The following is a 26,901-nucleotide window of genomic DNA, read 5'->3' as shown; positions in this document are numbered from 1 at the left end:
TGTTTTTAATACTTATTGTGTATGACTGTATGTTTTCTGAATAAAATAAAATAAAATCTAAAATACGCCTTCAACAATTTGTAGGAAAAATTGCATTATAATGATATTCATGCATCATTCATGTAAGAATAACATATACATGTTTCTATAGTTTGTATAATGTGTAATTTGTTACCATGGATACGACACTAGTTGGAAATTGTCTAAATTTTGAAAAATGTGCTTAAAAATATAACTAATTAGTTTTTACCTGCCGCTTCGCTCGCGTGGCATTAGGGAGAAATTAGTTAAGTAATTAATTAGTTTTGTCGTTTAGTAATAAAAACATTCCCGGTGAAGTTGTATATTTTTTCAGGACAGAAAGTAGCTCGTATCGATTGCCGGTCCTCTAACACTATGAAAAAAATATGGCGCATCGTTATTCTGTTCACAAATCCAAAATCCTACCACAAAACTGAAACGAAAAGCAAACCAAACTAACCATAGATAAAGCAACTAAATTACAGAAATTTAAAGAATTATTTTTTTAATTGATTCTTTTTGACATCCCACCTGACCGGCTACTCATTTTCAAACAATGTTGCTCATTGTTGATCTATAAATGCTGATCGGCGGCCTCCGTGGTGTAGCTGTTAATACGCTTGACTCGCACACGGAAGCTTCCGGGTTCGATTCCCGGTAAGAACACAAAAATTAAAATGTGTATTTTTTCTCAAGCCTGGGTGTTCTGTGATGTAATTCACCACTGTAATTGGGCCTCCTGGCCTGTTGTGGTGCAAAAAAAAGTGAATAAAAAAAAAAAAAAAATTTATCTTTGTACTTTTTCAATTCGGGATGAAAAATAAGTTTCCTTTTTTATTTCTTACCTCTCCTGCTTCCCTACGCAAAAAATAACAATCGGTCGCTCCGTTGAGACGCGAAGGAAACACAAACAAACAAACACTGAGGTATAAGTAAATAGAGATGATGTTTTATTAAAACCTCTTTTACAATTTTCGAGAAATGAGCGTTGTCGCGTGAACATTTGCGTGCATAACGCGTAGTATTTCTACGTAAAAAAAACTGACTGTCTATACCAGTTTACTGTGAATTCAAAGCTGTATGTCGCGCCTTTTTACGCTGCTTTACGTTTACTGACTACAAGTTAGGTTCCGGAACTTAGGTTGAATGAAACACAAAACGGGGTGCTTAGTTTTGCATGCAAATGTCTGTGCAGCATCACGTTTGATCAAGATGTCCGTTAAATGAGTTGAATGCTTCACCTTCACTTCGCCCGTTTATCTGAGAGAGCTCATCCAACATCTTTCACAACACGGACTATCTCTTCGTTCTAGTAACGAGAGAACCCCTTTAGTACCCTGTCATCGCTCTAATTTTCTTGCCTCCTCTTTCACAAAATAGCCGCTCGATTGTGGAATAATCTACCCACTAATGTTAGAGACGCACCTTCTTTATTTACATTTAAGTCAAGATTAAAATGTCACTATCTAAATATTTAAATTGTTCCTTTATCCTTCTTCTTTCCTTCCCATCCCCCCTCCTCTCTTCATTGTATAGTGTTAATTTTTAATTCTTTAATTAATCTTTGTTTTAAATTTTTGATAAAATTGTAAGATTCAATATGTCCACGTATTTATAATTTTCTGAAAATGAACGGTTTGGGTAGGTAGGAAGAAATTGTCTTAAGGTAATATGCCCGCCCTTATATGTATATATATATTTTATATGTATATAAAGTGTCAAATAAATAAATGAAGGCGCAGTAAGTACCCACGAATTGTAATGCCATTTTCTTCGCGCTAGTAACGTGACTGTTTTATTATACGTCATTGACGAAAAAAGTGTGAAAAACGTTGTTTTATGCTGTTCTTTTCTCTGTTAACTCGTAAAATGTGGTTAGAGAAATTTTGACAGCGGAGCATTGAAAAATGGCGTCTAGAGCCCAATTCACGCATATTGCTTCAAAGTCCACCGCATTACGCACGAACTTTTGTCTATAATGGTTGTATAGAGGTTCTATTGATCGTAGTTTTATTTCTGCCATAAAGCCCGCGCTACTTCGCCGTTCTGAGAAATACTTGGTCATTACTTGGGCTGCTTTAAGTGTGTCAAGTCAATAAAACTACACAATGCGCTGTAACTAATATTATATTCTGCTTAATACTTGGCCGTGCATTATTTCATTTTATTGCTACGATCTTACGTGTATGTGTAGGAAAAAATGCAAACAAAACTAAAATACGTGTAGTTGTTTAAAAAACTATTTATATTTCTATTCACAGAATGAGGAAGTTCGGTAAAAAAATGTTTGAAAATGTTTGAAATGTTTTGTTTTGTTCTGAAAATTAAAAAAAAAAATTATCAGGCGTCGTCTAGTATGTAGGTGAAATAATTCAATAACACAATTCTCACCCGCATAAATAAAGGTTTCAGCTCTTTAGCTTTACAAACATCAACGGGTGAAAGAGTTGAAGGAATATAGATGCTCAAATATGGGCGGAATGGTGAATGTTACACAGTGCGTAAAGTGGCTACTAAAACCAGCCAATGACAGGTCATAAGCCCTGTAGACGCCTAGACTTTTGTAATACCTTATTTTTTATGTTAATATTAACGGCTTCCTAGGGTGTTGAATCCAGTCCTCGTCTACAAAAACTTGGACAAACTCAAAATATTGTTGAAGATGATTTTTTGTTTATCGTATGATTTGAGAAACAAATTGTTTTGATTTATTTTGTGGCGCCGCTTATTAAAATAACTTGACGCTAGGAAAGCTTTTTTTTTTTTTTTTATAATAATGTTTCGTGTATTAAATAACCGCGTTGAAAAAGAAGTCGAAAAAAATATTTGAACTTACCGTAAATAATTGTTTTTCTTGAAGGTTATCTTATTCCTTGCAGAACTTTTCACAATGTATTTTCTGAAACAAAATAATAAAAGGTTATTAATAAAAAAATGTGTGTTATTCGTAATAAATTTTGTACCAGCTTAAAACCAACAGCAAAATTATTTTTTAAATTAATTTTATTAATATACCCAATACACTCGTATACTGTTATTCTGAATCGACTATATGTACTCGGCAATAACTATTCTGACATTGCTGATATTTTTAACATAAAGTATTGTTTAAATAAATCAACTCTATTTAATTATTTCAAAGATGGTAAACAGAAACATACATTTTTTGTTAGGCTATAATTATGTACTTACAATATATATTTTGAATTTTATTTTGCTTTCTATTTACTTTTTTAAAAATTTTTTGAATGTGTATTATATGATTTTTGGTTTGTTATTTGTAACTTTAAAAAAAAAACGCGTTTTCTCTTTAACTTGGTATGTTTTTATTTTATATATATATTTAAATCTATATTTTTGTTCAATATGGTGAAAGATATACCCACCTGTTCCCCCTTTTTCCTTTTTTAATGATTTATTGATCATTATTTGAAACCACTGTGTTTTAATATGTACATTGTACATATTATAAACTTTCATGCTTTTTTTTCCGTTTATTTACTGTATATACTTTTTTAAAGTGCTTATTTCTACAAATTACCTATTTTTTGTACAGTTGAAGTGTATCTTAACAATAAATTAATAAATGTTTGTATTGTTGTTAAAAATGGATCTATAAATTAAATTGCAGATATATTTTTAGGCATAATATACTTGTAGATATATTTATATATATAGACTTATATATTTTTAGTGATTCAGTTCATTAATAAATGCGAAGATGCGACGAAAAAATCGTACGATTATCTATGGAAAATCTAGTCATTATTTTTATTGCAAACACGCCCTAAAACATTCATATTTTATATTATAAGTTGCGTTATTTTAACCCGTCCGTTCCTTTGATGTAACCGGCGTTGCAAATTGCACTTAATTAATTAATATCTCGGCCACTACTATGAATATTACTACGAATTTTATTATAATATTCAAGTGAACATTAACATATAAGAATATATATCTATAATTTATTTAAATAAATCAGATATTTTTTTAATGAATTATTTTGCCCACCAGGATCTCTTAAAACGACAAAATATCGTGTACACTAAGACAAATATAAAAAAATATATATTTGAGTGAAAGAGATTAAAATGCATATATTTGTAACCTAATTAGATCACTAAGCAAGACACACATCATTTTGATGAGATAAAAAGAGAGAGTGATTATCAGGCGATCATTTCCTAACCTCAAGTTACACAGTGACTCGAGGGAGTTTTTTCACACAGTGTGTTAAAGTTTAAGTTTTATTCAGATTTTTTTCGAAACATGTTCAAATATAGGTTACTTACGAAGATATTTGAATTTTTTATACAAATATATGCATTTTCTTACAGAAAATTTAATGATAATTTATAAACAGTTGAAGATGAGTGTTGTTTCCATTATCATTAGGACCCTGGTCGGCCATCTTCCATAGTTAGTTGGTTTGGTGGTTATTCTGTCCAACGGCATTAATGACGGCTGACAGTAATCCAAGATGTCACTGGGGACTATAATGTCTGCTCCAGCTTCGTGATTCGTGACTAAGTATACCATTACACTCAAATTCATAAAAACTAAATAGCAGCTGAGTAGAGGCTTGAGTTATGTTAATTAGTATTTTATGGTACGGCATACTTCAAACTTCGAAGCCGACACCAAATAACAAGATAAGAAAAGCATGTAGAATAAGTGAGAGAACATAAACATAGACATATTCTCGTGTATATAAAGCATATTAGGTTTATTTATATTTAATTTAATGTAAATTATAAAGAGGGACTCTCCGGGATTTGGAAGAGAGATACCCAATATCTATTGCTCTACTATATTATATTTAGCCAACGAGGGAGACATAAACAAGTTTGAAATACTACAAAATAGAGCAATGAGAATTATACTGAAAAAAAGCAAATATAATAGTGTTGAAAAAATGAGAAAACAATTGAACTGGATAGGAATAAAGAAAAGACTATTGTATAATGTATTTGTATTTATATATAAAGTGTTTAATAATCTCATGCCAAAGTATTTTATAAGTGAAATTATATTAAATAGAAATGTACATAAATATAGGACAAGAAATAGAAATAGGATAAGACTACCACTTAAGAAAAAAACAAAATCACAAAATAGCTTAATGTATAAAGGGTTAAAACTGTATGATGAGATGCATGAAAGTATGAAGAATGAAAGAAAACTTACGGATTTAAAAAAAAAATGTTATGTTTATTGTAATAATGTAGTTATGTAAGAAATATTTAATAAGTATTTGTTATAATTGTAAATATATTAGTTAATATACAATGTAATATTAACTAACTTAAGTAAATAAATAAATAAATATCCGACATTTAATATACATACATCCATCGACCTATAAATACACATAGACGCGCCCTGAGCACTCAAAATTGTTGACACTTAACTGATGCTCAAACGCTCAGGGATGCCCAACGCGTATTTAGTTGTTCTTCGACCTCCAGCCAGGTGTGCCGTTTAGAATCGAAACCAAAATGCCAAAATTGTATCATGAAAACGTGTAAAAACCTTTCGGATAAACATTGCATTCCTTTTGGATTGTGAAATTTTTGTTAATAAGTGAAATATTTTTTTTTGTAAACTTTAAACTACGCTTAGCAAAGCAATTTCGAAGCTCTTCATACTTACAGGAGTGCACTGATAGGAATACGTCTTTAAACTAGAATAAATGTTAGTTTATTATTTTTATGTTCCCCAAAATCCAGTGAAAAGAAATAAATGGGTCAAAACTACAAGGAATTTAAGGAAAGAATCTGATTGGGATCCACTAAAAAAGAATGTTGATTGTAAATATTAAAGTATTTACCAAAAATCGGTGGATACCGATTTTTGGTGCATGGTCGTTGAATGTAGCCCTGGTATAAATAAACAAACTTATTAACTATGGGTACGTTTTCGTCTCATAACTTAAAAAAATATTTGACTCTAAAGGGTGCGTCTATATGTATGGATAGGTCGATGCATACAAATATGTCTACATGAAATTTAAAAATTAGCCAAGTTACTAATGAAAACAGAAAAAAAACTACGGTTTGTGGCCCCAGAAAACACGGATCAAAAGTTCGAAGTTCTAACTAACCTCACTTTCGTTGAATGTGGCCCCTTGAAATAGAAAGTGTGGGGAAGTACAGTTTTTTTTAAATATTACAAATATCGACAACTTATTCTTATTTGATCGATTACAATTAACTGGTAATTTTTTATTAGTAATTTATAAAGTATAAATGCAGTTTCAGAATAACGAATGGCGTGATATTTTCAAAGCATTACAATGATTTTATTGGTGCATTTATTTGTATATACTCGTAGTTCAATTATCCCCCGTAATACAAAGGTAGCTCCCATCAAGATAACGAATGGTATCATTTGTTATTCTGCGAAGATTAGCGACAGGAATGGCGAGAATGACAAGGAATGCAAATGTAGGATGATATTCAATGCCGACTGCTGACTCCATCTATTCCACAGCATCACTTAAACAGATAATTAAGGCGCATCACTAATACGTTGACGATCATGTATCTGTATAAATAATTAATAGCTCTTTCATAATAATTGCATAAGGGAGAATTAAATAAACAAACAAAGTTCTAAAGTATTTTAAGGAAGATTTGAAAAAAAGTGCGCTGAAGTTATATTATTTCGCCGTACAAAACACTAGTTTCGTATTTGATTGTTGCGTTTGAGAAAGAAACCATATTAAATACACAAAAACAAAAACAGGAAGAAAACCTTCATGTATGTAATATTAATATATATATATATATATACGATTAAACTTATAATAAAAAAACTCTAAAATAGAAAATGGAGATCAAACAGTTCAAAGCAAAAAAAAAAATTAAAAAAATTATACCCTCTGCATTCGCAAAGTCGTCAATTTATTGATTATTTATTAGAGGTGTCTTGAACCTTTTTGAAGTCAAGGGCCGAAAAAACTTTGGTTTTTGTTCAGCGGGCCGCAATACTAGGGAATAATATCACTTAATCACTTTTAGAACAATTCCTCGCATAGATATGTGGTTCAACAAAGTGACGTCATTTTTAGTGCATGATCTCTGATTTTAGGAAAATTTTAAACGAAGATGTATTTAGAAAAAAAATCGAGAAAACCTGCCAACACATTGCGATACCTGACACCTTTAATGTTCTTTCAATATCACCTGCCAGTTATTCTACCCTTCTTGCAACTGTAACGCCAGACATACTTTAGAAAAAAGTTGCATTTGCGATGGGCATAATACTTCTGCTGCAGCCTCCATTCATTATTTTATGAATTCGCCCTCAGTAGATGCTTTTGACTTACGTCCTATTTTCTCGGAAATAATGTAGCTTGCTTGATGGTACAGTGTGCCTATGTAATGTAGGAATCAAACAAAATCGTTTTATAGCAACATTAATACGAATTGCGCACATTTGTGTAAGTACTTAACTATTTTGTTTGAATTTCTTAAGATACATATGTATATTATACATAGATCAATAAATTTAATTTTGCCAGGTTATTGCCGGGCCGCCGAGGAAACCACTGCGGGCCGCGGGTTGAAGATCTATGGTTTATTAGAATACAGGACTATCAACGTATGAAACAGATCTAGATCATCACTGTATTGATTTGCAAGCCGCTACATTGTTTTTGATAAATTTTAAATATGCTAATATTAATACGCAAAAATCTTAATTTACTTTATTTAAATTTTATTGTTATGCACACAGTAATATTGGTATACTACAGCAAAATTGTTACAAAGAAAGTATAAACCTAACACAGCCCCAATTACGTAGACAACACTAATACAATTTTCTGGACAGGACAACAAGATGTTACGAGAATGTGAATAATACGTGATTTTATTGTTGTGAATATGGAGTATGGGGTGTGGTTTATGGAGTGATGTGTGTAAAATGTGTTAGGTGTATTTTTTTTAAGCACAACAACAGGCTAGAAGGCCCAATTACAGTTGGGAATTACATCACAGAACACCCAGGCTTGAGAAAAATCACATATATTTTTTTGTGTTCTCACCGGGAATCAAACCCGGAACCTTTCGTGTGTGAGTCAAGCGTCTTGACCACAACACCACGGAGGCCGCCAATTATGGTAGTACATGTAAAATAAATGTTTTTTTCAAAAGAGGCTAAATATTATTATTGTCGATGGGACTCAGCTTCCTTTTTTAGTTGAGAGCTGAGTCGTTAAATAAGTCCAAGTCCAAAACGAACGTCTTCTAATATTTCGAAAAATTACTAATTGCTCTTCCTAAAAGAGAATTCTGAGGCGCTCTGGGATGATATTTAAAACGCTCTCGCGGCGTAGAAAACAGTTTTATCTCGCGTATTTTGTATGTAACACGAGATAAAAGTGTTTTCTACGGCCGTGAGAGGGGTTCAGAATAGCACCGCTGGAGTTGCATTTGTCGTTGGTTGCTCAAAAACGTAGTATGTCGAGTGCGACGAAGGGGAATATTGAAATTTATTTCGGACAATTTAATAAATAACCAATGCGAAAATCTGTACTATTATTTTATTTAGGCGCGCTGCATGCGCGCCTGAGGTGAATAAATAGTTATATGAAAATGAATATGAAGGGTATTGCTTTGTTGATAGATTATCTGCCATTGTGATGCAGAAGTTCCGGGGGGCGAAGCACCCATCTGAACTTTCCCATTCACCAACCAGATGAGCAGAGTAAAGCATGATACCATTAAACCTTTTACCGAAGAAAATCACCTCCATCTCATGTGACCTATGCACCACATGAATCTTCGAATAAAACACATTTTTCTAATTCAACATTTGTTTATTATAATATTCTTAAAATATAAACTCCGAAAAAATATAGTAACGAAATATCAAAATTGTAAAGCTATAATACGTTATCTATTGAGATAATACAAGGTAGGACCAATATTTAAAAAAATATGTTGAACTATGATATATTTTGTTTTCTACTACGATAAACCAATGAACAATATGTGAAAAATATGTAGAACTTGATGTGTTTTCTACTGAGATAATACAATGCAGGAACAAAATATAAAAAATGTATACATATAACCTTACATGTTTCCTAATTATTAGATGACACAATCTAGGTTATTATTATATAGTTTTATTTAGCGAATAATATTCATAACAATAAATATGGTTAAATTTTGCAAAAAATCCAGAGAAATCTAGGGGGAAAAGTAAGACTGGAATAAAATTCTCGGAAGCGTTTGGCAAACAAAAAGTGCGGCGCTCAAATGAGACGTTTGCTGGCAAATAATGCAATATGTATTAGGGCTAATGAGTGCTCCGGGGATAGCGGGGCGGGGAGGGATGAAACCTGGGGAAGGTAAGTAAACAAGGGTAGCTGGAGGCGCAAGGGGTGGAGGGTGGAAGATTGAGGGTTGCAGGCGTAGTGTGAATCCCTGCATATTGTGCACCGCGAGCTAAAGTTACTCGTACCATAGAGCCTTCAGACAGATTATTTCTCTAATCGCGCCGCGGGGTTTGATGAGAAACTCGTTCCTGGCTATTCGCCCATTTTTTAAACGTCTGTATTTTGACAGGATATTTTGTTTTTTTTTTTTTTTAATAAGAGATACTTGCCAGTGAAATAGCAGTAATTTTTCATTGCGCACAATGAGCCCAATTTTGATTATTTCTTTTATGTAGTCCTAACCCAAAATTTAAACCTTTGATTTTGCAGTATGTGTATATTATTTTACCCTTTTTGAAATATCAATAACACATTTAACTTTCAATATAAAATTTATTGATTGATTTTCATATATTCAGATTGTTACAATTACATAATTTAATAATTGAGATACATTAACGGAGCATCGATATAATGCAAAATTATTGATTTTGACCGAAAAAAGAACTACATTATATCACATTTACTCACAGTTAGGTCGCTTTCACGCAATGAAAAAAAAAACACACGGCACGATCAAATTACATGGGGAAGATGGATTGTTATTGTATTGTAACGATTTTTTAATTGTTTTAATGAATGGCAGGAAAACGCACTTACCAGAACAACACGAGGTCGACTAATTTTTACTCAATTTTCTTTTGCAGGACTTTTACCTGAGATTAGCCATTAAATAAATAAAAAAGACTGTAAAAATGTCAATCACACTAATTTTACTATTTAGTGTGGATTTGGATAAGATTTACAAAATATTTCATTGTTATTTAAAAATTGCCTAAGCTAATTAATTGTTTGAGACTGCATATTGTTGTGCCATTGATTGATTTTAGGATAAACAAGACAATATTCAATAGCACACAGTTGGTTTTAAAAAAAAACATATTTATTATATTTGGAAATCAAACACTTAAAAAAAAATAGCAAGGTCTGTATTTCCGTAACACATTAATAGCATAATAATGTCAAACCAGCTGCATCGTATCTTGATGATTTTTGTGACATGAAGGTAAAATTATCAATCTTCAGGTGCCAGTCTAGGGACTTTGAAATATTCTGATGTTAAAATAGATTTTTAAATCAATATTTCGTGTCTTGCATGTCGGAAATTGAACCCAAGACCTTTTGCAAGTAAGCAAACACGCTGACCATTACTGTTGATATAATCAATATTACCAACGTACAGCTACAGTACTATGTGAAGATATTCTAAATATTTTTTTTTTACGGTTCCATGAACCTTTTACATAATTACAATTAAACCAAAGAAAAAAAATACAACAAATAATAACATAATATTCAAAAACAACAAAAACATTGAAAATTATATAATGGTAAACTGTATTTATGTATAAAAAAAGAAATATTACATCTGTTACAAATATAAATATTTACCTATTAAAAAGAAAAGTTAATGAAAGAAAATAGCAGTTTTAAAAAAGAGAAAGAGAAGAAAAAAAAGAAAAAGAAAGTGCTTTAAAAGGAAAGTTAAAAAGTTTACTTCATGGTTTAGATAAATATTAATACTAAACAATAATAAATTTTAAAAATCATTATACACACAAGAGTAAAGAATTAAAACAAAAGTGAAGATCTATAATTATTTATTATTAATATTTAAAGCATTAACTTTGTGGTCAAACATTTTACTAAATGTTATTAAATATTTAAAAAATTAGCAGAGCAATGATTTTAGTAAAAATACTAGAGTTAAAATCTTACATACAAATAATAAAGTAAATAATATGGAAATATTTCATATTAGGATAGCTTTAAAAAATAATGTTCCTTTGATCAATAATCAAACAAACTTCCAATATAGTCCTTTATACGATGTTCCACTGTAATGGTCACCCTATAAAACCTATAACGCTTATCCCCTCCCTCCATCCCCTCTACTTTTTTCATTAATTCTCAAACAAGGGAATATTTTCATAATTTAATCAGTGCATGTGCTTATTAAAATGCATGTCGTGTTGGATTTATTTTTTTATGCAACAACTATGGTGAAGGTGTATAGTGGGTTTTGCATGTTGGTTTGCATGTTGGTTTAATGGTGTCCTGATGAAGAGACGAGTACGTCTCGAAACCGGTAGACAGAAAAGTCGGTAAGTGGTTATATACAAATATTTAATAACATTTTGTAATCATTATTTGATTTTTTAATTGTTAATTATTTTTTAATACACGGGAATTGATCATCAGCGACGTGGTATGAAATATAATTATATAATAATTAGTACCATGACGATGACCGTAAAGCAATAAAATTAGTCTTGTTGGTCTATGTGGAATACGAAAGTTTATTAAATTTATATTTACATGTTGTAGCAAATATGATTCTATTATTCGTATCTACAAAGGGACAACTGGTAACTGGTAACCCCCGCAAATCAATTGTATGTTTTACAACGCCCTCTCTTTTTATTAGTAATTTGAATAAATTTGAACCAATTGTATTGGTCTCCGAGGATTACATTGCATCGTTAACATTGGAAGTAGCTAGAAGTAGGAGACCGGAAGGAAGAAGCAGGATATCCGGGAAGATTTAGAGAGAGAGAGGGAAGCACCCAATGGGGAATACACGCAGCATCAAATCAACGTTATTAAACATATAGAACAAGACCCTTTTTAAGTCAGACACGGGTAAGAAATAAGAAGTGAAATGTATGGGCCGCTTTATTCCACAGTATTTGAGCCATAAGGGCTTTTAAGAAAATTTACACGTATATGAAGAAATAAAATATTTTTTACTGTTATCATTTTATCGTTTCCAATATAATACTGAAAACGTATCAACGTTTTTTACGTTAAAATGATATTCGTGTTTCTTTTATTTAAAACAAAAACCCAAGAATTGTATATATCTTAAAACTTTTTATTCCGTGTCCGAGAAGATGAATATTACAATATATATTTATATTTTTTATTTTATTTTTATTTTTTTATTTTCTTTTATTCAGGAAACATACAGTACAGTTACAAAGTTTAATACTTTACACAATTAGACTTAATTCTAATGGACCAGTGAAGTTTCCATATTAAAAAGCAATTATATGTAAGGTTAATTATGAAAGTATAAAAAAGAGAAGGAAAAAGAAGGAAGTTTGTAGTTTGTAGTGAGTATTTACAAATGGAAATAATATTAAAAATGAAGAAAATATGTAAGAGTAATTAAAAATTAAGAATGGAAATAAAGAATGAAAAACATGCTCAGATGTAAAAATAAAATAAAACAGTAATAACATTTTTAAAAAAAAGGAAAAACATAAATATACACATATTTATTTTAACGGATTCAAAGAAACGATGAGAAGAATCTTTAAGTGAAATATAAGACAATAAATTTAGGTCAATTTAAAAAACATCTTCAGAATTAATGACACATTATAGTAAGAGCAGCAATATATTGATTTTAGTAATATATATAATATAAGTAATTAAAAGTAGTTTAAAAGTATAAAAACATGCCAATGCAGCAGAGAAAAAAGAAAAAATTAAGAAGGAATAACAAGTATAGCAAGTAATCTTTAAAATTTGAAAAAGCAAGGAGAAAATTTTAAACCAAGAGAAGTCGATAAAATTTCATTAAAGCGATTTTAGTAGTAATACAAATTTCAAAAGAGAAATTTGATTTATAATAATAATATTAATGTATGTAATTTGAGTAATATATTTATTTAATTGTAAAAGTACACATGAATAAAAATTATGATACATAAAAAAGAAGTACACTTAATAAATACAAAAACCTCATCAAGTTTAACCTGTATAAATATTTATCCTACTTAAAAATAAATATCTTTGCATAAACCATTTCAGTCGAAATAAGGAGCAGTAGTTAGAGCAGTAGCAGTAGTTGTAGTAATCGCTCAATCAAAAAAATAAGAAAAACAAATATATCATGAAAAAAATAATATACATACAGGATGTTCATTAAACCCTGTCGCATCCGAAACCACGATGATCAGTATGAGCAAGAAGGTATATTGGCACATTAAAATATTTTTTAGAACGAATAAAATTTATCAAAATTAAATATCAAAAAAGCAAATGGTTGCTTACTTCTGCAGGGGTGAAACGAGGAGGGGGAGAGGGGAATCTGATACTGTACCGCGCGCCCTTCACTTCTCCCCTGCAGAAGTAAGCAACCATTTGTTTTTTAAATATTTAATTTTTTTAAATCTTTGTCCTAAATATATTTTTTAATATGCTAATATGTCTTCTTGCCCATACTGATCATTGTGATTTCGGATGTGACAGGGTTTAAAGAAAACCCTGTATAAATCAAATTTGAACACATTATTCATAGAACATAAATACAAAAACTCACGATTAAGAAGCCAATTTCTATTTTTTTTCTCATCACATAATATAATTAAATCTAAGGACAGTAGGAATTATATTAAAAATGAAAGGTACAATATAATTCAATGTTCTACTGACATATTTACTACTATTATTATATTTATATAATATTTTTTATTGAACTAACTAAACCACTGTATATGGTGGCAAACAGTTCTGTGCTCGAAATAGAACCAAAATCCTGAATAATTGTTTTTGACTCGATGATCAAAATTTAACATATGGAAAAGTTGAGAAAAATTGGATTATAAAACGTAGGCTGAATAGTAAATATTTCTGTGCAAAGTGTCCCCTTCTTTCCTTCCAATTCACCCACCTCTTTTCATATTATAGTGTAGATTTTTAGTGAATTTTTATATTTAAGATATATAAATGTAAAATCGAATGTTAAGGATCTGGGCGTAAGATTTGTAAGCACTCTGACATTTCATGAACACATAGAGACAATCAGTGGTGATGCATTGAAGATGTTAGGATTCGTTCTGCGTACTGCCAGGGTTTTCGAAAATACCCGCGTACTGAGAACTCTTTACAACTCCTTGGTGCGAAGTAGACTCGAGAGTGGCTCGATGATTTGGGGGCCACATGAACTGAAGTACTCTCTTATGATAGAGAAAATCCAAAAGAAGTTTCTGAGATATCTCTACATGAGAGAGTGCGGGTATTATCCTTGGCTCTACCCGACCGAGTTTCTCCAGGGTATGCTTGGCTACAACAGTTTAGAGACTAGAAGGAATGTGTATTTGACCACACATTTTTATCGATTGTTGCGCGGTATGATCGATAATTCTGAAATTATGATGAGCATTGGTTTGTATGTTCCTGATAATTACCTAAGACAGCGTCAGCATAGATTGTTTCATATTCCAATATTCAGAACCAACCTGCCTATGGTTATGCCTGTTGGAAGGGCTACCGCTATGCTGAACAACATCGCTCTGGATATTGATCTGTTCCATGTATCCGAAGGGGTTTTCCGGAGCAGGATTCTTCGACTACTTTGAAATGAGTCTCTTTCGTGTATTTTTTTTTCTTTTTTATAATATGTACGTATTGAATATATTTTTGTAATGTATATGTTATATTTAAAATAAATAAATTGAAATTGAAATTGAAAATCTGAAATACTACCATATATGTACCTACTATTTATTTTCTCAAACTGAACAGTTTGGGTAGGTAGGAAGAAAATGCCTTAAGGCAATATGCCCGCCCTTTTATGTGTATAAAATTTAAATGGATATAAAGTGTTCAGTAAATAATAAATAAATAAAATGACGATAGTGATGAAATGTTTATTTTTCAATAGTTTGCATCTGTTGGTACCTACATACGTTTATATCTCTGTTTGGAGTTTTTATTATTTTTTCTGCTCCCTCTTTCGAACATTTTGTTTGACAACATACTCAGACCGCAAAAGCCTTTGAAATCATGTGCAACCATCTACATAACGTGTAAGTACAAGCTTTAGCGAAACCACCAGTCTGCTATGGTACCCAATTCCCATATATTCACGGGTAAAAACCTCTTCGCTTTCAACGGTGGACGAGCAAAGGTATACTTGTACTATGTATATGAACTATGTATTCAGATCCTGTCAGAGAAAATGAAAAAATCCAACGTTCCTGAATTTTCTAGCTATTTAAACCATGAAAATCCCTTACTTTTATTTCAAAATAAAATCATCATCATTCCCATTTTCAAACTTAATGGTGCATATGGCACTGCATGAGTATATCAAACATAGTATATAATAACTTTTTTAAGCATAAAGGTTAGAAGATCAGTCCAGCAACTATGGAATATTGCTGTGTAGACACTTTTTAAAATAAACATGTTTCATTCGAGTCGGAATTTTAACCATGACATCGTGCATGGTAGGTAGATCGACTTATCTGCATTGTATTCGTCATTCGTAAATTAAATAGAATAAGAAATTATTATTTCATTTTGTGTCCGAGCTTTAATTTTCTTTAGTTGTATTTTATTTCAATTGTACCTGTATGTATTATAAATTTATTTATTAATTTTATTTTATTTTATTTGGGAAATCAACAGTTCTACATACATATTTAGTAAACAAACAGATATAGTGTATAAACTCAGAACTAATAACAGATTTCCACATAGTATATACATATCAAATAAATAAATATAAATGTATTTACCGTTGTTAAATAAACCAAATAAGTCCATAAATAAATATAATATTGATTTGAAAGTATATTGTAAATCAGTCATTTACATAAATAAAAATAATTAAAATTTGCTACATTTTATAAAGCCAATACACGAGTACCTATTGCATAATTCAAAATTTGATTTTTACGCTCAGAAAAATAACTATCTTGTTTGTAAAAAAGCCTAGGTAGATTGTTATCTTGATTAATAAGATAATTAATTTAAAAGAATAAAAGTATGGTAAGTAGTAAAATGATCCCCGATTACTTACAACTATATGGGAAGATTGAAATTTCCGTACGAAAAATTGTATATTTGTATATTTTTTTCCGAAACATGATCAGAAGATACGTTTATTTTTTGTGCAAATACACACATTTTCTATTGAATTACTTTACTGATTCCATTAGATAAAATATAACATGTAATATACTTATACAATAATTCATAAATCAATTAAATGCTATTGAGAACGAACCGGAAATAATAATATGTATATAAGTCAAGTGGCCCAAGAACACATGAAATACTTACTCGTGCCATTTGATATATCATAATACTTAAGGAAGCTCTTGAAATCTTACGAATATAAACACAGTTACTCTTTTTGAAAAAAGACTAGAATAAAACATATGCAGGCGCAAGAGGAAACTTAATTTCAAACATTGTTTACGAAATATTACTGTATTCTCTAGGTATAACGCAATGAACACGGAAATGATATATTTAATTATTATTATATTCGATGCAGGCTCTATCATTGTCCACAATGGTGACACGTATACAAAAGGTCAATTATTAAAATGTTTTTTTCAAATTTAAGCTTTCAATTTTTTATGCCGCGCTCAATTACTGCCTCGGAATTCGACGCCGGTAATATCAGAGATAGTAATATTAAACTACGATGTCAAAAAGCTAGAAATATTTTCACATTTTAAATTGAATATACTAACTTCTCCTCATAAATTTTAACGATGGGGAGGGGGGGTTTGCTATATTAATAAAAGTAAGGATTACCTAATAAAGTAGAATCTTCGTTTGAAACTTGAAACCAAACAACTTAGTATAACGAGTGTTGAAAACGAAAATTCTTTCCTGAAATTAGGCCGAAATTTCTGAATGTCCGAAACTTGCATCCCCGAGGCCAGGAATGCCGATAAAATAAAGCCCGTATGGCCGATTAAATGAGGTCTAAAGGGCAAAATTTTCCTGCATATAACAATCGGTGATAATTAAAAATGAGAAAACAAGAAATGAAAACATGGTCAAAATATTGATTCTGCTTTTTAAGTTTTTACAGTAAAGAAGTAGGTAAATAGAAGTGAAAGAAAGATTAGATGAAAGAAAGATTAGACATATATTACAATAGAGATGGAGAATGCTTTTGAGAAGGGAATATGAAAGACTTGACCTGTGTTTTTTTAATAAGTATTTTCGTTTTTTTAATTATTTAAATCTTAAAGTAGGGCACACATATCATACATATTGTTTTTACGATTCATTCATGTATTTAATTTTCTTTTGTCCGTAAATAACCTTGTTGAAAAATGGGAAACAAGTTGTGATAGAGCGGGATTCGTTGAAACTTCGCTCGTTGATTTAGTGTTGAGATCTTCCATTTCTAACAGCTATGAATAAATTGAGTATATTCGTCTATTTATAAGTAGATAGATCCTGCAAAATATGGGCTGACAAAGCTCTTTTATTCACAGTGACAATAATTAATGTGTTTGTTTGATTAATTACGTAATTCGAGAACCTTCTCGTGGAGGCTGTGTGTAGTGGAGGCTCCGATACCCATCCGACATCTGATTATAGCATTTACACAACATCTCCCTATCGGGACACAATGTTAATTCCGGTTAATTCCAACACATGTCACGCTTGTCGCTCGATATGAAGATCGGAAGATTACCGCTTAAGAGGTACTTGACATTTGCTCGAAAATATTATATTTAGCGATTTCGGATGCTGAGTATATAGGGGTTTAATGAAAATCTTCTTTCACTCGCTTTTCAACAAGCTTTTCCTCCCCAATTCGGGTTTCTTCTGTGCTTAAATTATTTAACCGCAATGAAAGCAAACGAAAATCTCAAAAAATACATAAATATGTTTTTATGATTACATGGTATTTTAAAAGAATATATTTTATTTCATTCACGTCACGTTGCGTCAGTCGAAATTTGAAATGAAAAATAATATCAAATTTTGAGAGTTCAAAATAATTTGAATGTTTATTTTTTGTTAATATTTGCAATAATTGTATGTACATAGGGTGAAAATTAAAATGCATTTATTAAGACTAGTCTGATAAAAAGTAAAGAAATCATACGATTTTGCCATTTTAAAACGCAGTTCTTTAAAAAAAAGTCTATAAATATTACATAAAAATAATAATTTTCTATGTTGTTTCTGATAAAAAAACATGTTTACAAGCTGTATATAAATAAAATATAATTACTTTTATATTTCGTTTGAAATTTAGACTAAACTCGGGTAAATTTGTATTCATATAAATACAATGTATTGAAGTAATATTTGTTTTAATAATTTAAGGATAATAATATATTGTACAGGAAAGTTAGAAACAACTTCTCTTTTGGTTTTTAAAAAGAAATACAAGCATTTAAATCTACACAAATTTTATGGTATTATTCTTAAATTATAATTAAATCATAGCTTTATAAATCGTTAAAAGAAATACACATTTTGTAATACTTTTTAAGGATAATACACTATTTATAATAAATGTTACAATTACCTTAACTTTGCATAAGACTGGAGGGTAACCACAAAGTAATAACTTTCAATTTGAAATAAAATTATCACTTAAAGCACCCCATAAATCTTAAGGGTTATCTATCACCCGCCATGCATTTGTCAAGTCAAATAATAATAATTGCACTGGAGGGTAGTAAACTTGATAGGGATATCCCCTAAAACTCAGACCCCTGTTTTCAATGGTTTTGATAAAACTTTTTAGTTTAAAAGTTACAACATTTGATTAAAGAAGCCACAAAACATTTTATTTTTCATTGTCAAAAAACACATGGGTCATTCTCTCCAAAATGAATCACTTGCATTCCCTACAAGAGATTTTATAGGTTTTCTAAATTATTTGCAGTTTTAAATTTTTACAATGAAGTTTGTACCCAGGAGCTTCGCTTAAATTTTATATAAAAAAATCTATTCTATTACATTAAAAAAATACACATAAAACACTCAAAACGTCATGGCTTCACCTTTGCTCAGTAGAGGATTGACATATTTAAAGACATTTACTGACTAAAACAATAACTATATTGATTTTACTGATAACAAAACAAAAACGCATTGGTTTACTTTAAAAATATGTACACTTAAATATGTCAATTTCATATTTTATTTTAAAAAAATCAATGTTTCCCTCCTTAATTACCATATTCCCCCACTCACTCCAAAAATATCTAATATCTACTACCAGAGAGTATTATTACGCGCCATGACACTGACTCGATTCAGAGCACCAATTTTGAATGCCTTCTTCTTCTTCTTTTATTGGCTCTTTCACCTCATTACTGGGGTGTTCTAGCCAGGGTCGAGTTTTTGATAAATTTACACATGTGTTAGTTACATATATAAGTTAGTTTGTTAGAATTTAATATAAAGCACACTATAAATATCGAGATAAAACATATTTACAACTTGATATCACCTATAACTAGATATTTACATAAAATTTTGAATACATTTTTATTGGGTGGAGACAGGAGAGTAAAAATGCGAATAGGGAATGGGACGTTGATATCGGAAAAGTCGGATAGGAACTCAGGATAACAATCTTTTATGGGGCATCCAAAATGAACATGGTTTAAATCTTCCTCGTCAAGCTGACATTCGCACATTGCAGAGTCCCGGACATGGATTCTGAATAGGTGAGAACCATAACTGCAGTACCCTGTGTGCATTCTGCTAATGGAAGACGTCTCAAACTTGTTCAAAATCACTTTGGAAAACCAAAGCTTTTCCGTTACATTTGTTTTCAGCTGGAAAAGATGTCTTCCCCTAGCTTGAGAGGAGGCTATCCAATATTCTTGTCCAGTGTTTTGAATGCCTTGTTGTGTAGTGTAAAGATCGGTGATCTCTGCGTGTGTAATAATTTATTGAAAAATTAAGGGTTTGCACTAGGTGTATAGTAAACGATAGCAATAGTGAAGATTCTTTGTTACGATTTTTCAAAGGATTTTCTTGTCAGGTTATTTTTTTAAATTGAAACAAAGATACAGTAAAAATATTCAACGGTTTTTTTTTCGGCATCCGGAGTTAACATTTATACAAAGAAATCATCATTGTTATTTTTTGGTATATTTTTATACGGTACTGCGTAGGACGTATCCACTGTGTAAAAATAGGTTCCAACGAATGCTATAAATAATTATTATGTGAGCTAACATTGTAGGTTGATTGAGTGGAGGCGTATATAATAAAAATAAATAAATAAAAAAAACATTGTAGGTATGGGGAACAGTTGCATCATATTATAATTTATTGCAATCAGAAAATTGTCACAATGCCGAACGCAGTTTATCATTCTGACAGTTTTTATGAAATAATCATTTTCTTTAGTACCAAACTAACGAATTTCTACTTAGCATAATATTCATATTTTTTATTCAGCCTGGTGGTGTAGTGGTCAACGTGTTTACCTACTTTGCAAGAGGTCTCGGGTTCGATTCCCGACATGGTTGACATGAAACATTATTTAAAACTGAGTTTTTACACTAGAATATTTTCATAGCCCTTGGACATCATCATCATCATCATCATCTGAAGCGTAAGACTGTTCATCTTACATCTTACCTTCATGTAATAAAAATGATCAAAATACGCAGCGATTGGTGTACCAATGCAGGGACCTATGCACCATAAGGTGCGGAAAGGGAATGATGTTGATGTTGATGGTGATGATAATTTTTATTTTTGTACGACCGTATGTTACCTAAAGAATAAATATTTTTAAAAACTTTTAAAATTGCAAAAAATACGTAATTAAAGTTTGTAAATTTGGTTTTACCCCAAATTTAGAAGTTAGTTATAAATGTACTTTTTCACAACCTCAAAAAAAGTTTCTTCAGAAGGTGTTCTAGAAGAAGATCATAAAGGAAAACACATTTTAAAGAATCCGGTTTCTCAAACAATCAAACATGATGCTCAAAAACATATTGATTCGTTTATTTATTAAATTTACACTTTAAATGCATATACAATTTATATACATATGTATAAGAACGGGCATATTGCCATAAGACAATTTCTTCCTACCAACCCAAACCGTTAAGTTTGAGAAAACTACAAGAAGGTACATGGACATATTTAACAAGAATCTTATGATTTTGTTTAAAAATTTAAAACAAAAATTATCTGAAAAATTTACACTTATAATTTTATACCAAAATTAAATAATACTATGAACAGAGGAGAGGAGAGGTAATAGGATGAAAAGGAGAAGGAGAGATAATCCAATCAATCCAGAATTTTGATTTGTTTCTACAGAATTCCCAAAGGTTTTAGTGTAGAGAAAGAGATAAAAGTGTCCAAAAGAGAAACATGTCAAATGTTTCCCTATTGAACTAACAATATGCTGATTTAATGATAATTCCACAAGGAATTATCGGATTTTAGTCCAAAAATAAGGCAAATTTGACTTATTTCTTTATTGAAATGTGGAAAGGGAGTGTTTCTTTACCATCTAGCCCAAATTACCCAAACATTTAAAATCATTTCCCTACAGAACTAGGGCATCGATATGGTATCCATCCAAAAATAATCTCATAAACAATAGAGTTAGGATTCCTTGTAAAAAATAGTAATAGTCAAGCATACATTACATTCCTATTTTTTCTAACATGTTTTAAGGTCGTGCACATTGCACATCATGGGATACGATATTCGTGCTTAAGTATTTTCTGAAATAACAATACCCATTGTCTCATTAGATTTATAAATATTCGAAATAATAAATAATTGGCTGTGCTAATAACTGTCATCGTTTACATTGCATAATATTCAAAGGGGGATAATAGTCGGGACTTTTATGGGAACCCTAATATCCATCACCCATCACACAAATGGTTCACAAGGTAGGACCCGAATCCCTAATTGATGCAATAAAATATGCAATGAATGTCTGTAATTTGTTTTGTGTAATGACAACCGAACTAATGATGTGTAAAGGTTTTTTCTTAGAACATATTTGTTACTCAGACGAAGGGGCAATCGATACCGCCACGAGTCGAAAATTGTCTTGTGAAAAATATAAAAATATCGAATTACAAAAAAAAACACATTGTACTTTTCATCGATTCGGGGTTGATTTAGAGTTTGAAGAAATGGCATTTAAAAGTAATTTATGTGGGTACATATTTAGAAAAAATGCAAAAGTTTACTCTTATTCAACTTATGCACTAAGGATAAGTTAATAAGAAACTTCAGCCCAACGGGAAATTTGATACAATAAATGTTTTCTTGCGCCTGGTAAAAATTGGAGCATTCAATTGTACGGCAAAGTTTCCTTAAATGTGAGATTTAAAAAAAAAAACAAAACAAACTACTTTGAACGACGTCACTGGTTCATACGAATCAATCAATGATAAGAAAGTTATGGAAGGTTTCCGGTTTGCTTGCCGTCAATAGATTAATGGCAGAACTGAACGAGAATAAGCGGAAGAGAACCTCTAACGTCACACGCGGAGTTATTTCAGAAACACAACACAAAATCATAGCGCTGATAATACGATACATAAAAATTGTAAAAAAAAATCCTTGGCTTAGTTTAACAGTCTATTAACAAAAAAATAATTTTAAAAAACCACCGAACTTCCTCATTAGGCGAAGTCATCATCATCATCATCGTCATTCCCTTTCACCACAAATAGGTAAATACATTGTATTTTATATAAAAAACATGCATTTTATGGTAATTACAGCAAGCTTTTTTTTATTCATTCTTAAAATATAATTTTCACATGAGTGTGGACAATAGCCGATTTCATACGATCCGATCGCAAAAATCTACAAGGCAAGATAAAATGAACGTAGTTATGCAGAAAGCAGCCAGTTCACAATATTGAAAATAATTGATATTGGTGTTATCGGGTGCAGTAAAGTCAATTTTCTGTTCTGCTTAAAACCGCCAAACCGCTTTCAGACTAAAAACTGAAATAATCACCTTCTGAAAATAGTGTCGATCACAAAACCGGAATTTCTCAATTTGCAGAAAACACCCACAGGACTAGAAAAATCTTACGGAACTTGAAATTTCATTAACACTGTTCAAATACATAATGAGATTCCTCAAAATAATTCAAACAACAGAATATTTTCACAATTTAATCAGTGCATGTTTGTCCTAATCAGTGCATGTGCTTATTAAAATGCATGTCGTGTTGGTTATAATATTATTGTGCAACAACTATGGTGAAGGTGTATAGTGGGTTTTGCATGTTGGTTTAATTGGTGTCCTGACGAAGAGATGGGTACGTCTCGAAACCGGTAGACATAGAAAAGTCGGTAAGTAGATTCTTGTTTGTAATACAAAAAAAAACTAATGTATTCATTGTTTATCATTTGTCAAAGTCAAAAACATTCCAACTTTTGTGTAGATTTGATTATTCACTCTTCTAATAAATATGCTATTATCTCAGTTTCACTTTTCTATGGCTTTCTGCATAACTACTATCAAATTACATACGGCAGATTATTTTATAGTAACTTTTGATTTTATTTACATTTTTTTAATGGCAGGCAAACGCACTAACTAGTACGCTATGAGACCGTCTACTTTCCACTAGAGATGGTTAATAAAATGTAGAGTACCCGGCAGTAAATATAATAGATCGGGCTTAAAAATGAGACTGCCGACTTTGTAGAGCGTCGTCTCTGTCGCAGGAGTATGTATGACAAAGACAACGCTCTACAAAGCTGCAGTTTGCCGATTACGCCGGCAGTCTCTTTCCTAAGTCCGATGTGCTTTACTTAATGCTAGCTAATGTAACTGCTATTTTAAAGCAGTTACCCTCGCGAAACCAAGAAATAAATTTAAAAAAAGATTTCGCTTCGCGCAAAAAATTCACATATTGAACGAAAATGTATATATATATATATATATATATCATACATTTTTTAATAAAAAAATAGTTGCTTCTATGACAGTTTATCGGAACGAAAAATATATGTATTTTACGTTTATATTTTTTTATTTTATATAAACGAATACCTACATACCCAGTTGTTAAAAGTATCTACCAACTTCTCTATAAATCAACCAACAGTATATTTAAATCCGGCTTATTTTTAAATCTTCCCCAAATACAAAAATGACAGCCAAAATTTAAAAATTATTGATGTTTGCACAACACACTAATATATCTCATTTCCTATTATTTGTAGTGAGTATACTGTAGCGGTATACTGCAGAACGAATTTGTCAAATAATGGGGAGATGTGAAATATGCCTTAATGTGGTCGTTTAACAAAAATTATTACTTTTATCCGATGAAGTATTTCAGATTTCAGATTTAGGGGTTCAGATTGAATGATTTGGCAAAATACATTTGACGAGGGGAGCTAATAAAAATGCAAAAAATATAATAAACATAAAGATAGTCATTAAAATGATGCTTTTATTGATCGTTTTACATCGAATTATTATTCATTAGCTTTGCATATTGAAAGTATCAAAAAATAATTTAATGAATGCCAGGTTTATCCACGTAGTTTTATAAACTAAAAAATAACCTAACCTTAACCTATAGCACCTTAATTAATTACATAACTAAAATTCTGTCACATTCAATTAAAAAAATAAAATATTTGAAAAAACTGATAAATAATATTATTCAAGACAAAAAAAAACATTTACCATATGTTGACCTTTGTGAAATTTAAGAGATCATGAAATGTGGATGTTCAAACACAGGCAAGGTAAAATGGTGAATGTTACGCGGTATGTAAAGCGACCACTTAAAACAGCCAACAGACCTTTTATAGCGCCATTGAGAGTTTTGTTACAAACCATTTCAGTGCTTACAAAATCCAAAATAAACACCAGAGTCTATTTTAAATTATCGTAACACCACAACACAACATTCAATGAAATTAAAGTACATTTTCTCATAAACAGACGATTACATGAAGTTCATTTGAGATTCATTTGTGAAACTAAAAGGGACGCGTACAGAAATATTTAAAAAATCTAAAAATATATTTATACTTACTATTTAGTACATATTTTAGAAATATTTCATATTTCTTTAGCAATTGAGAATACTTTGAGGCATTGAAACACACTATGATACAAATGTCACATTCTAAACAAACTTTGACAAACCCAAATATTGTAAATTAGATTTTTTAACTAAAAAAAACAAACAAAAGATTCCTACCATCTTTTTGAAGAAAGATAAATTAATAAAAGTTTTTAAAAACTTCACCATATTGTAAAAACGGAAGGGGGTAAAAGTGGGATGGAAACAAATAAAAAAGAAAAAAAGGAAAAACTAAAACATTTAGATAGTGAAATATCAATAGTAATTTAAGTGTGAATAGAGAAGGGGCGTCTTTGACATTAGTGGGTAGATTATTCCACAATCGAGCAGCTACTACTGTGAAAGAGGAGGCAAAAATGAGATAATTTTACATCAAATTAAAAAATATCCCGATCCTGACATTCCCGAATACCTACGTCACCGGAAGTCATAAACCTTTCTTTGTCTACAGTTGGCGGACAAAATGGGGTTGTGGTTATCACGTATGCACTCGGCGGATATACATACTACTAGGTACTAGTACAGTGATGGGTAACCTTTTTAATTTGGCTTGTCAAAATTCTAAAAAGAATGGCTTGACCCGGGTATATTTATATTAAGAAGCAAAAAATCATTAATTTCCATTAATTACTTTATTGTTGCTGAATTGAATTTGCTAAATCCTTCATTGAAGGTTGGTATATTGCACATTTTAGGTATAAGCAAACGTTACAAACTTCATCAGTCAGCCGGTGTCTTTTATTTGTTTTCATATTATTCGATGCCGAGAATAAGTTCTCTCAAAAGCACACAGAGAGAACATTGTAAGTAAAGCCATCGCTAGATTTTTTAGAGTGCCAAAAGTGTTCAGTAATCGGTTTCAAGTATTCAAAGTACCTGTTCGTAGTAGAACTCTTTTTCATTCTCCAAACGATTTCTTTCTAGAATCGTGAGTTTGGACCTCCAATCCTTGGGTCCAGATGTTGCCTTGAAATCCTGCAAGTTGCAACTCCAAATCCTTACTCACTCCAAACGTAGTAAGATCATCCGTGAACGATAGGTGTCACCTAAAATTTCTCAGGGTATCACCTGTGACACACGAGCCATAAGTTTCCCACCACTGTACTAGTAGCTACATTTTATAACTACGAACGCTACTGAGTAGTAACTACTGACCATACACCAGAGCGGGCGGCAAGTTCTTAGATCTCCTTTCGCGAAGGAATAATGAATGGGTTATGATTTCACCGAATAATTATTCATAGTGCTTCTGTAGCCAAAACAAATGCGGATTGCATCACCACATCGCATATCGGGTCGTGTCAATCAACTTTTAAAAACCAGTATTCGAAGAGTCAAACGATTTTGGAAATACATACTCGTATCTACAACGCTTATTCATCGAACCAACTGCGCTGAAATTAGACTTTGGATAATCCATTTTTGCCGGAAGGCATTTAACAACTGGACAAGATGCTTGACAATCGGAGGAAGTAAGTTATCCAACCTGAGATATGCTGATGCCACCACACTTATTGCATCGTCAAAATTGAAATGAAAGAACTGATTGACCGAATAGATGCTGCTAGTTCAGACTTA

General features: G+C 31.0%; 1 protein-coding gene across 1 annotated transcript in view; it reads right to left on the bottom strand.

Moving 5' to 3' along the window:
• Positions 1 to 26,901, bottom strand: part of SP1173 (major facilitator superfamily domain-containing protein SP1173) — a 116,326-nt gene that overhangs the window by 79,348 nt on the left and 10,077 nt on the right. The window contains exon 2 of the mRNA XM_088235508.1: positions 2,858 to 2,920. The gene's annotated coding sequence lies outside the window, so the exon portion shown is untranslated. The remainder of the gene's footprint in view (positions 1 to 2,857; positions 2,921 to 26,901) is intronic.

The sequence above is a fragment of the Micrasema longulum genome, unplaced genomic scaffold (assembly GCF_059751315.1).
Source record: "Micrasema longulum isolate JH-2025_06_02 unplaced genomic scaffold, ASM5975131v1 h1tg001384l, whole genome shotgun sequence".
In the NCBI taxonomy this organism is placed as follows: Eukaryota; Metazoa; Arthropoda; class Insecta; order Trichoptera; family Brachycentridae; genus Micrasema; species Micrasema longulum.
Note: the sequence above shows the minus strand (reverse complement) of the source record. Positions and strands in the feature narration are given on the sequence as shown.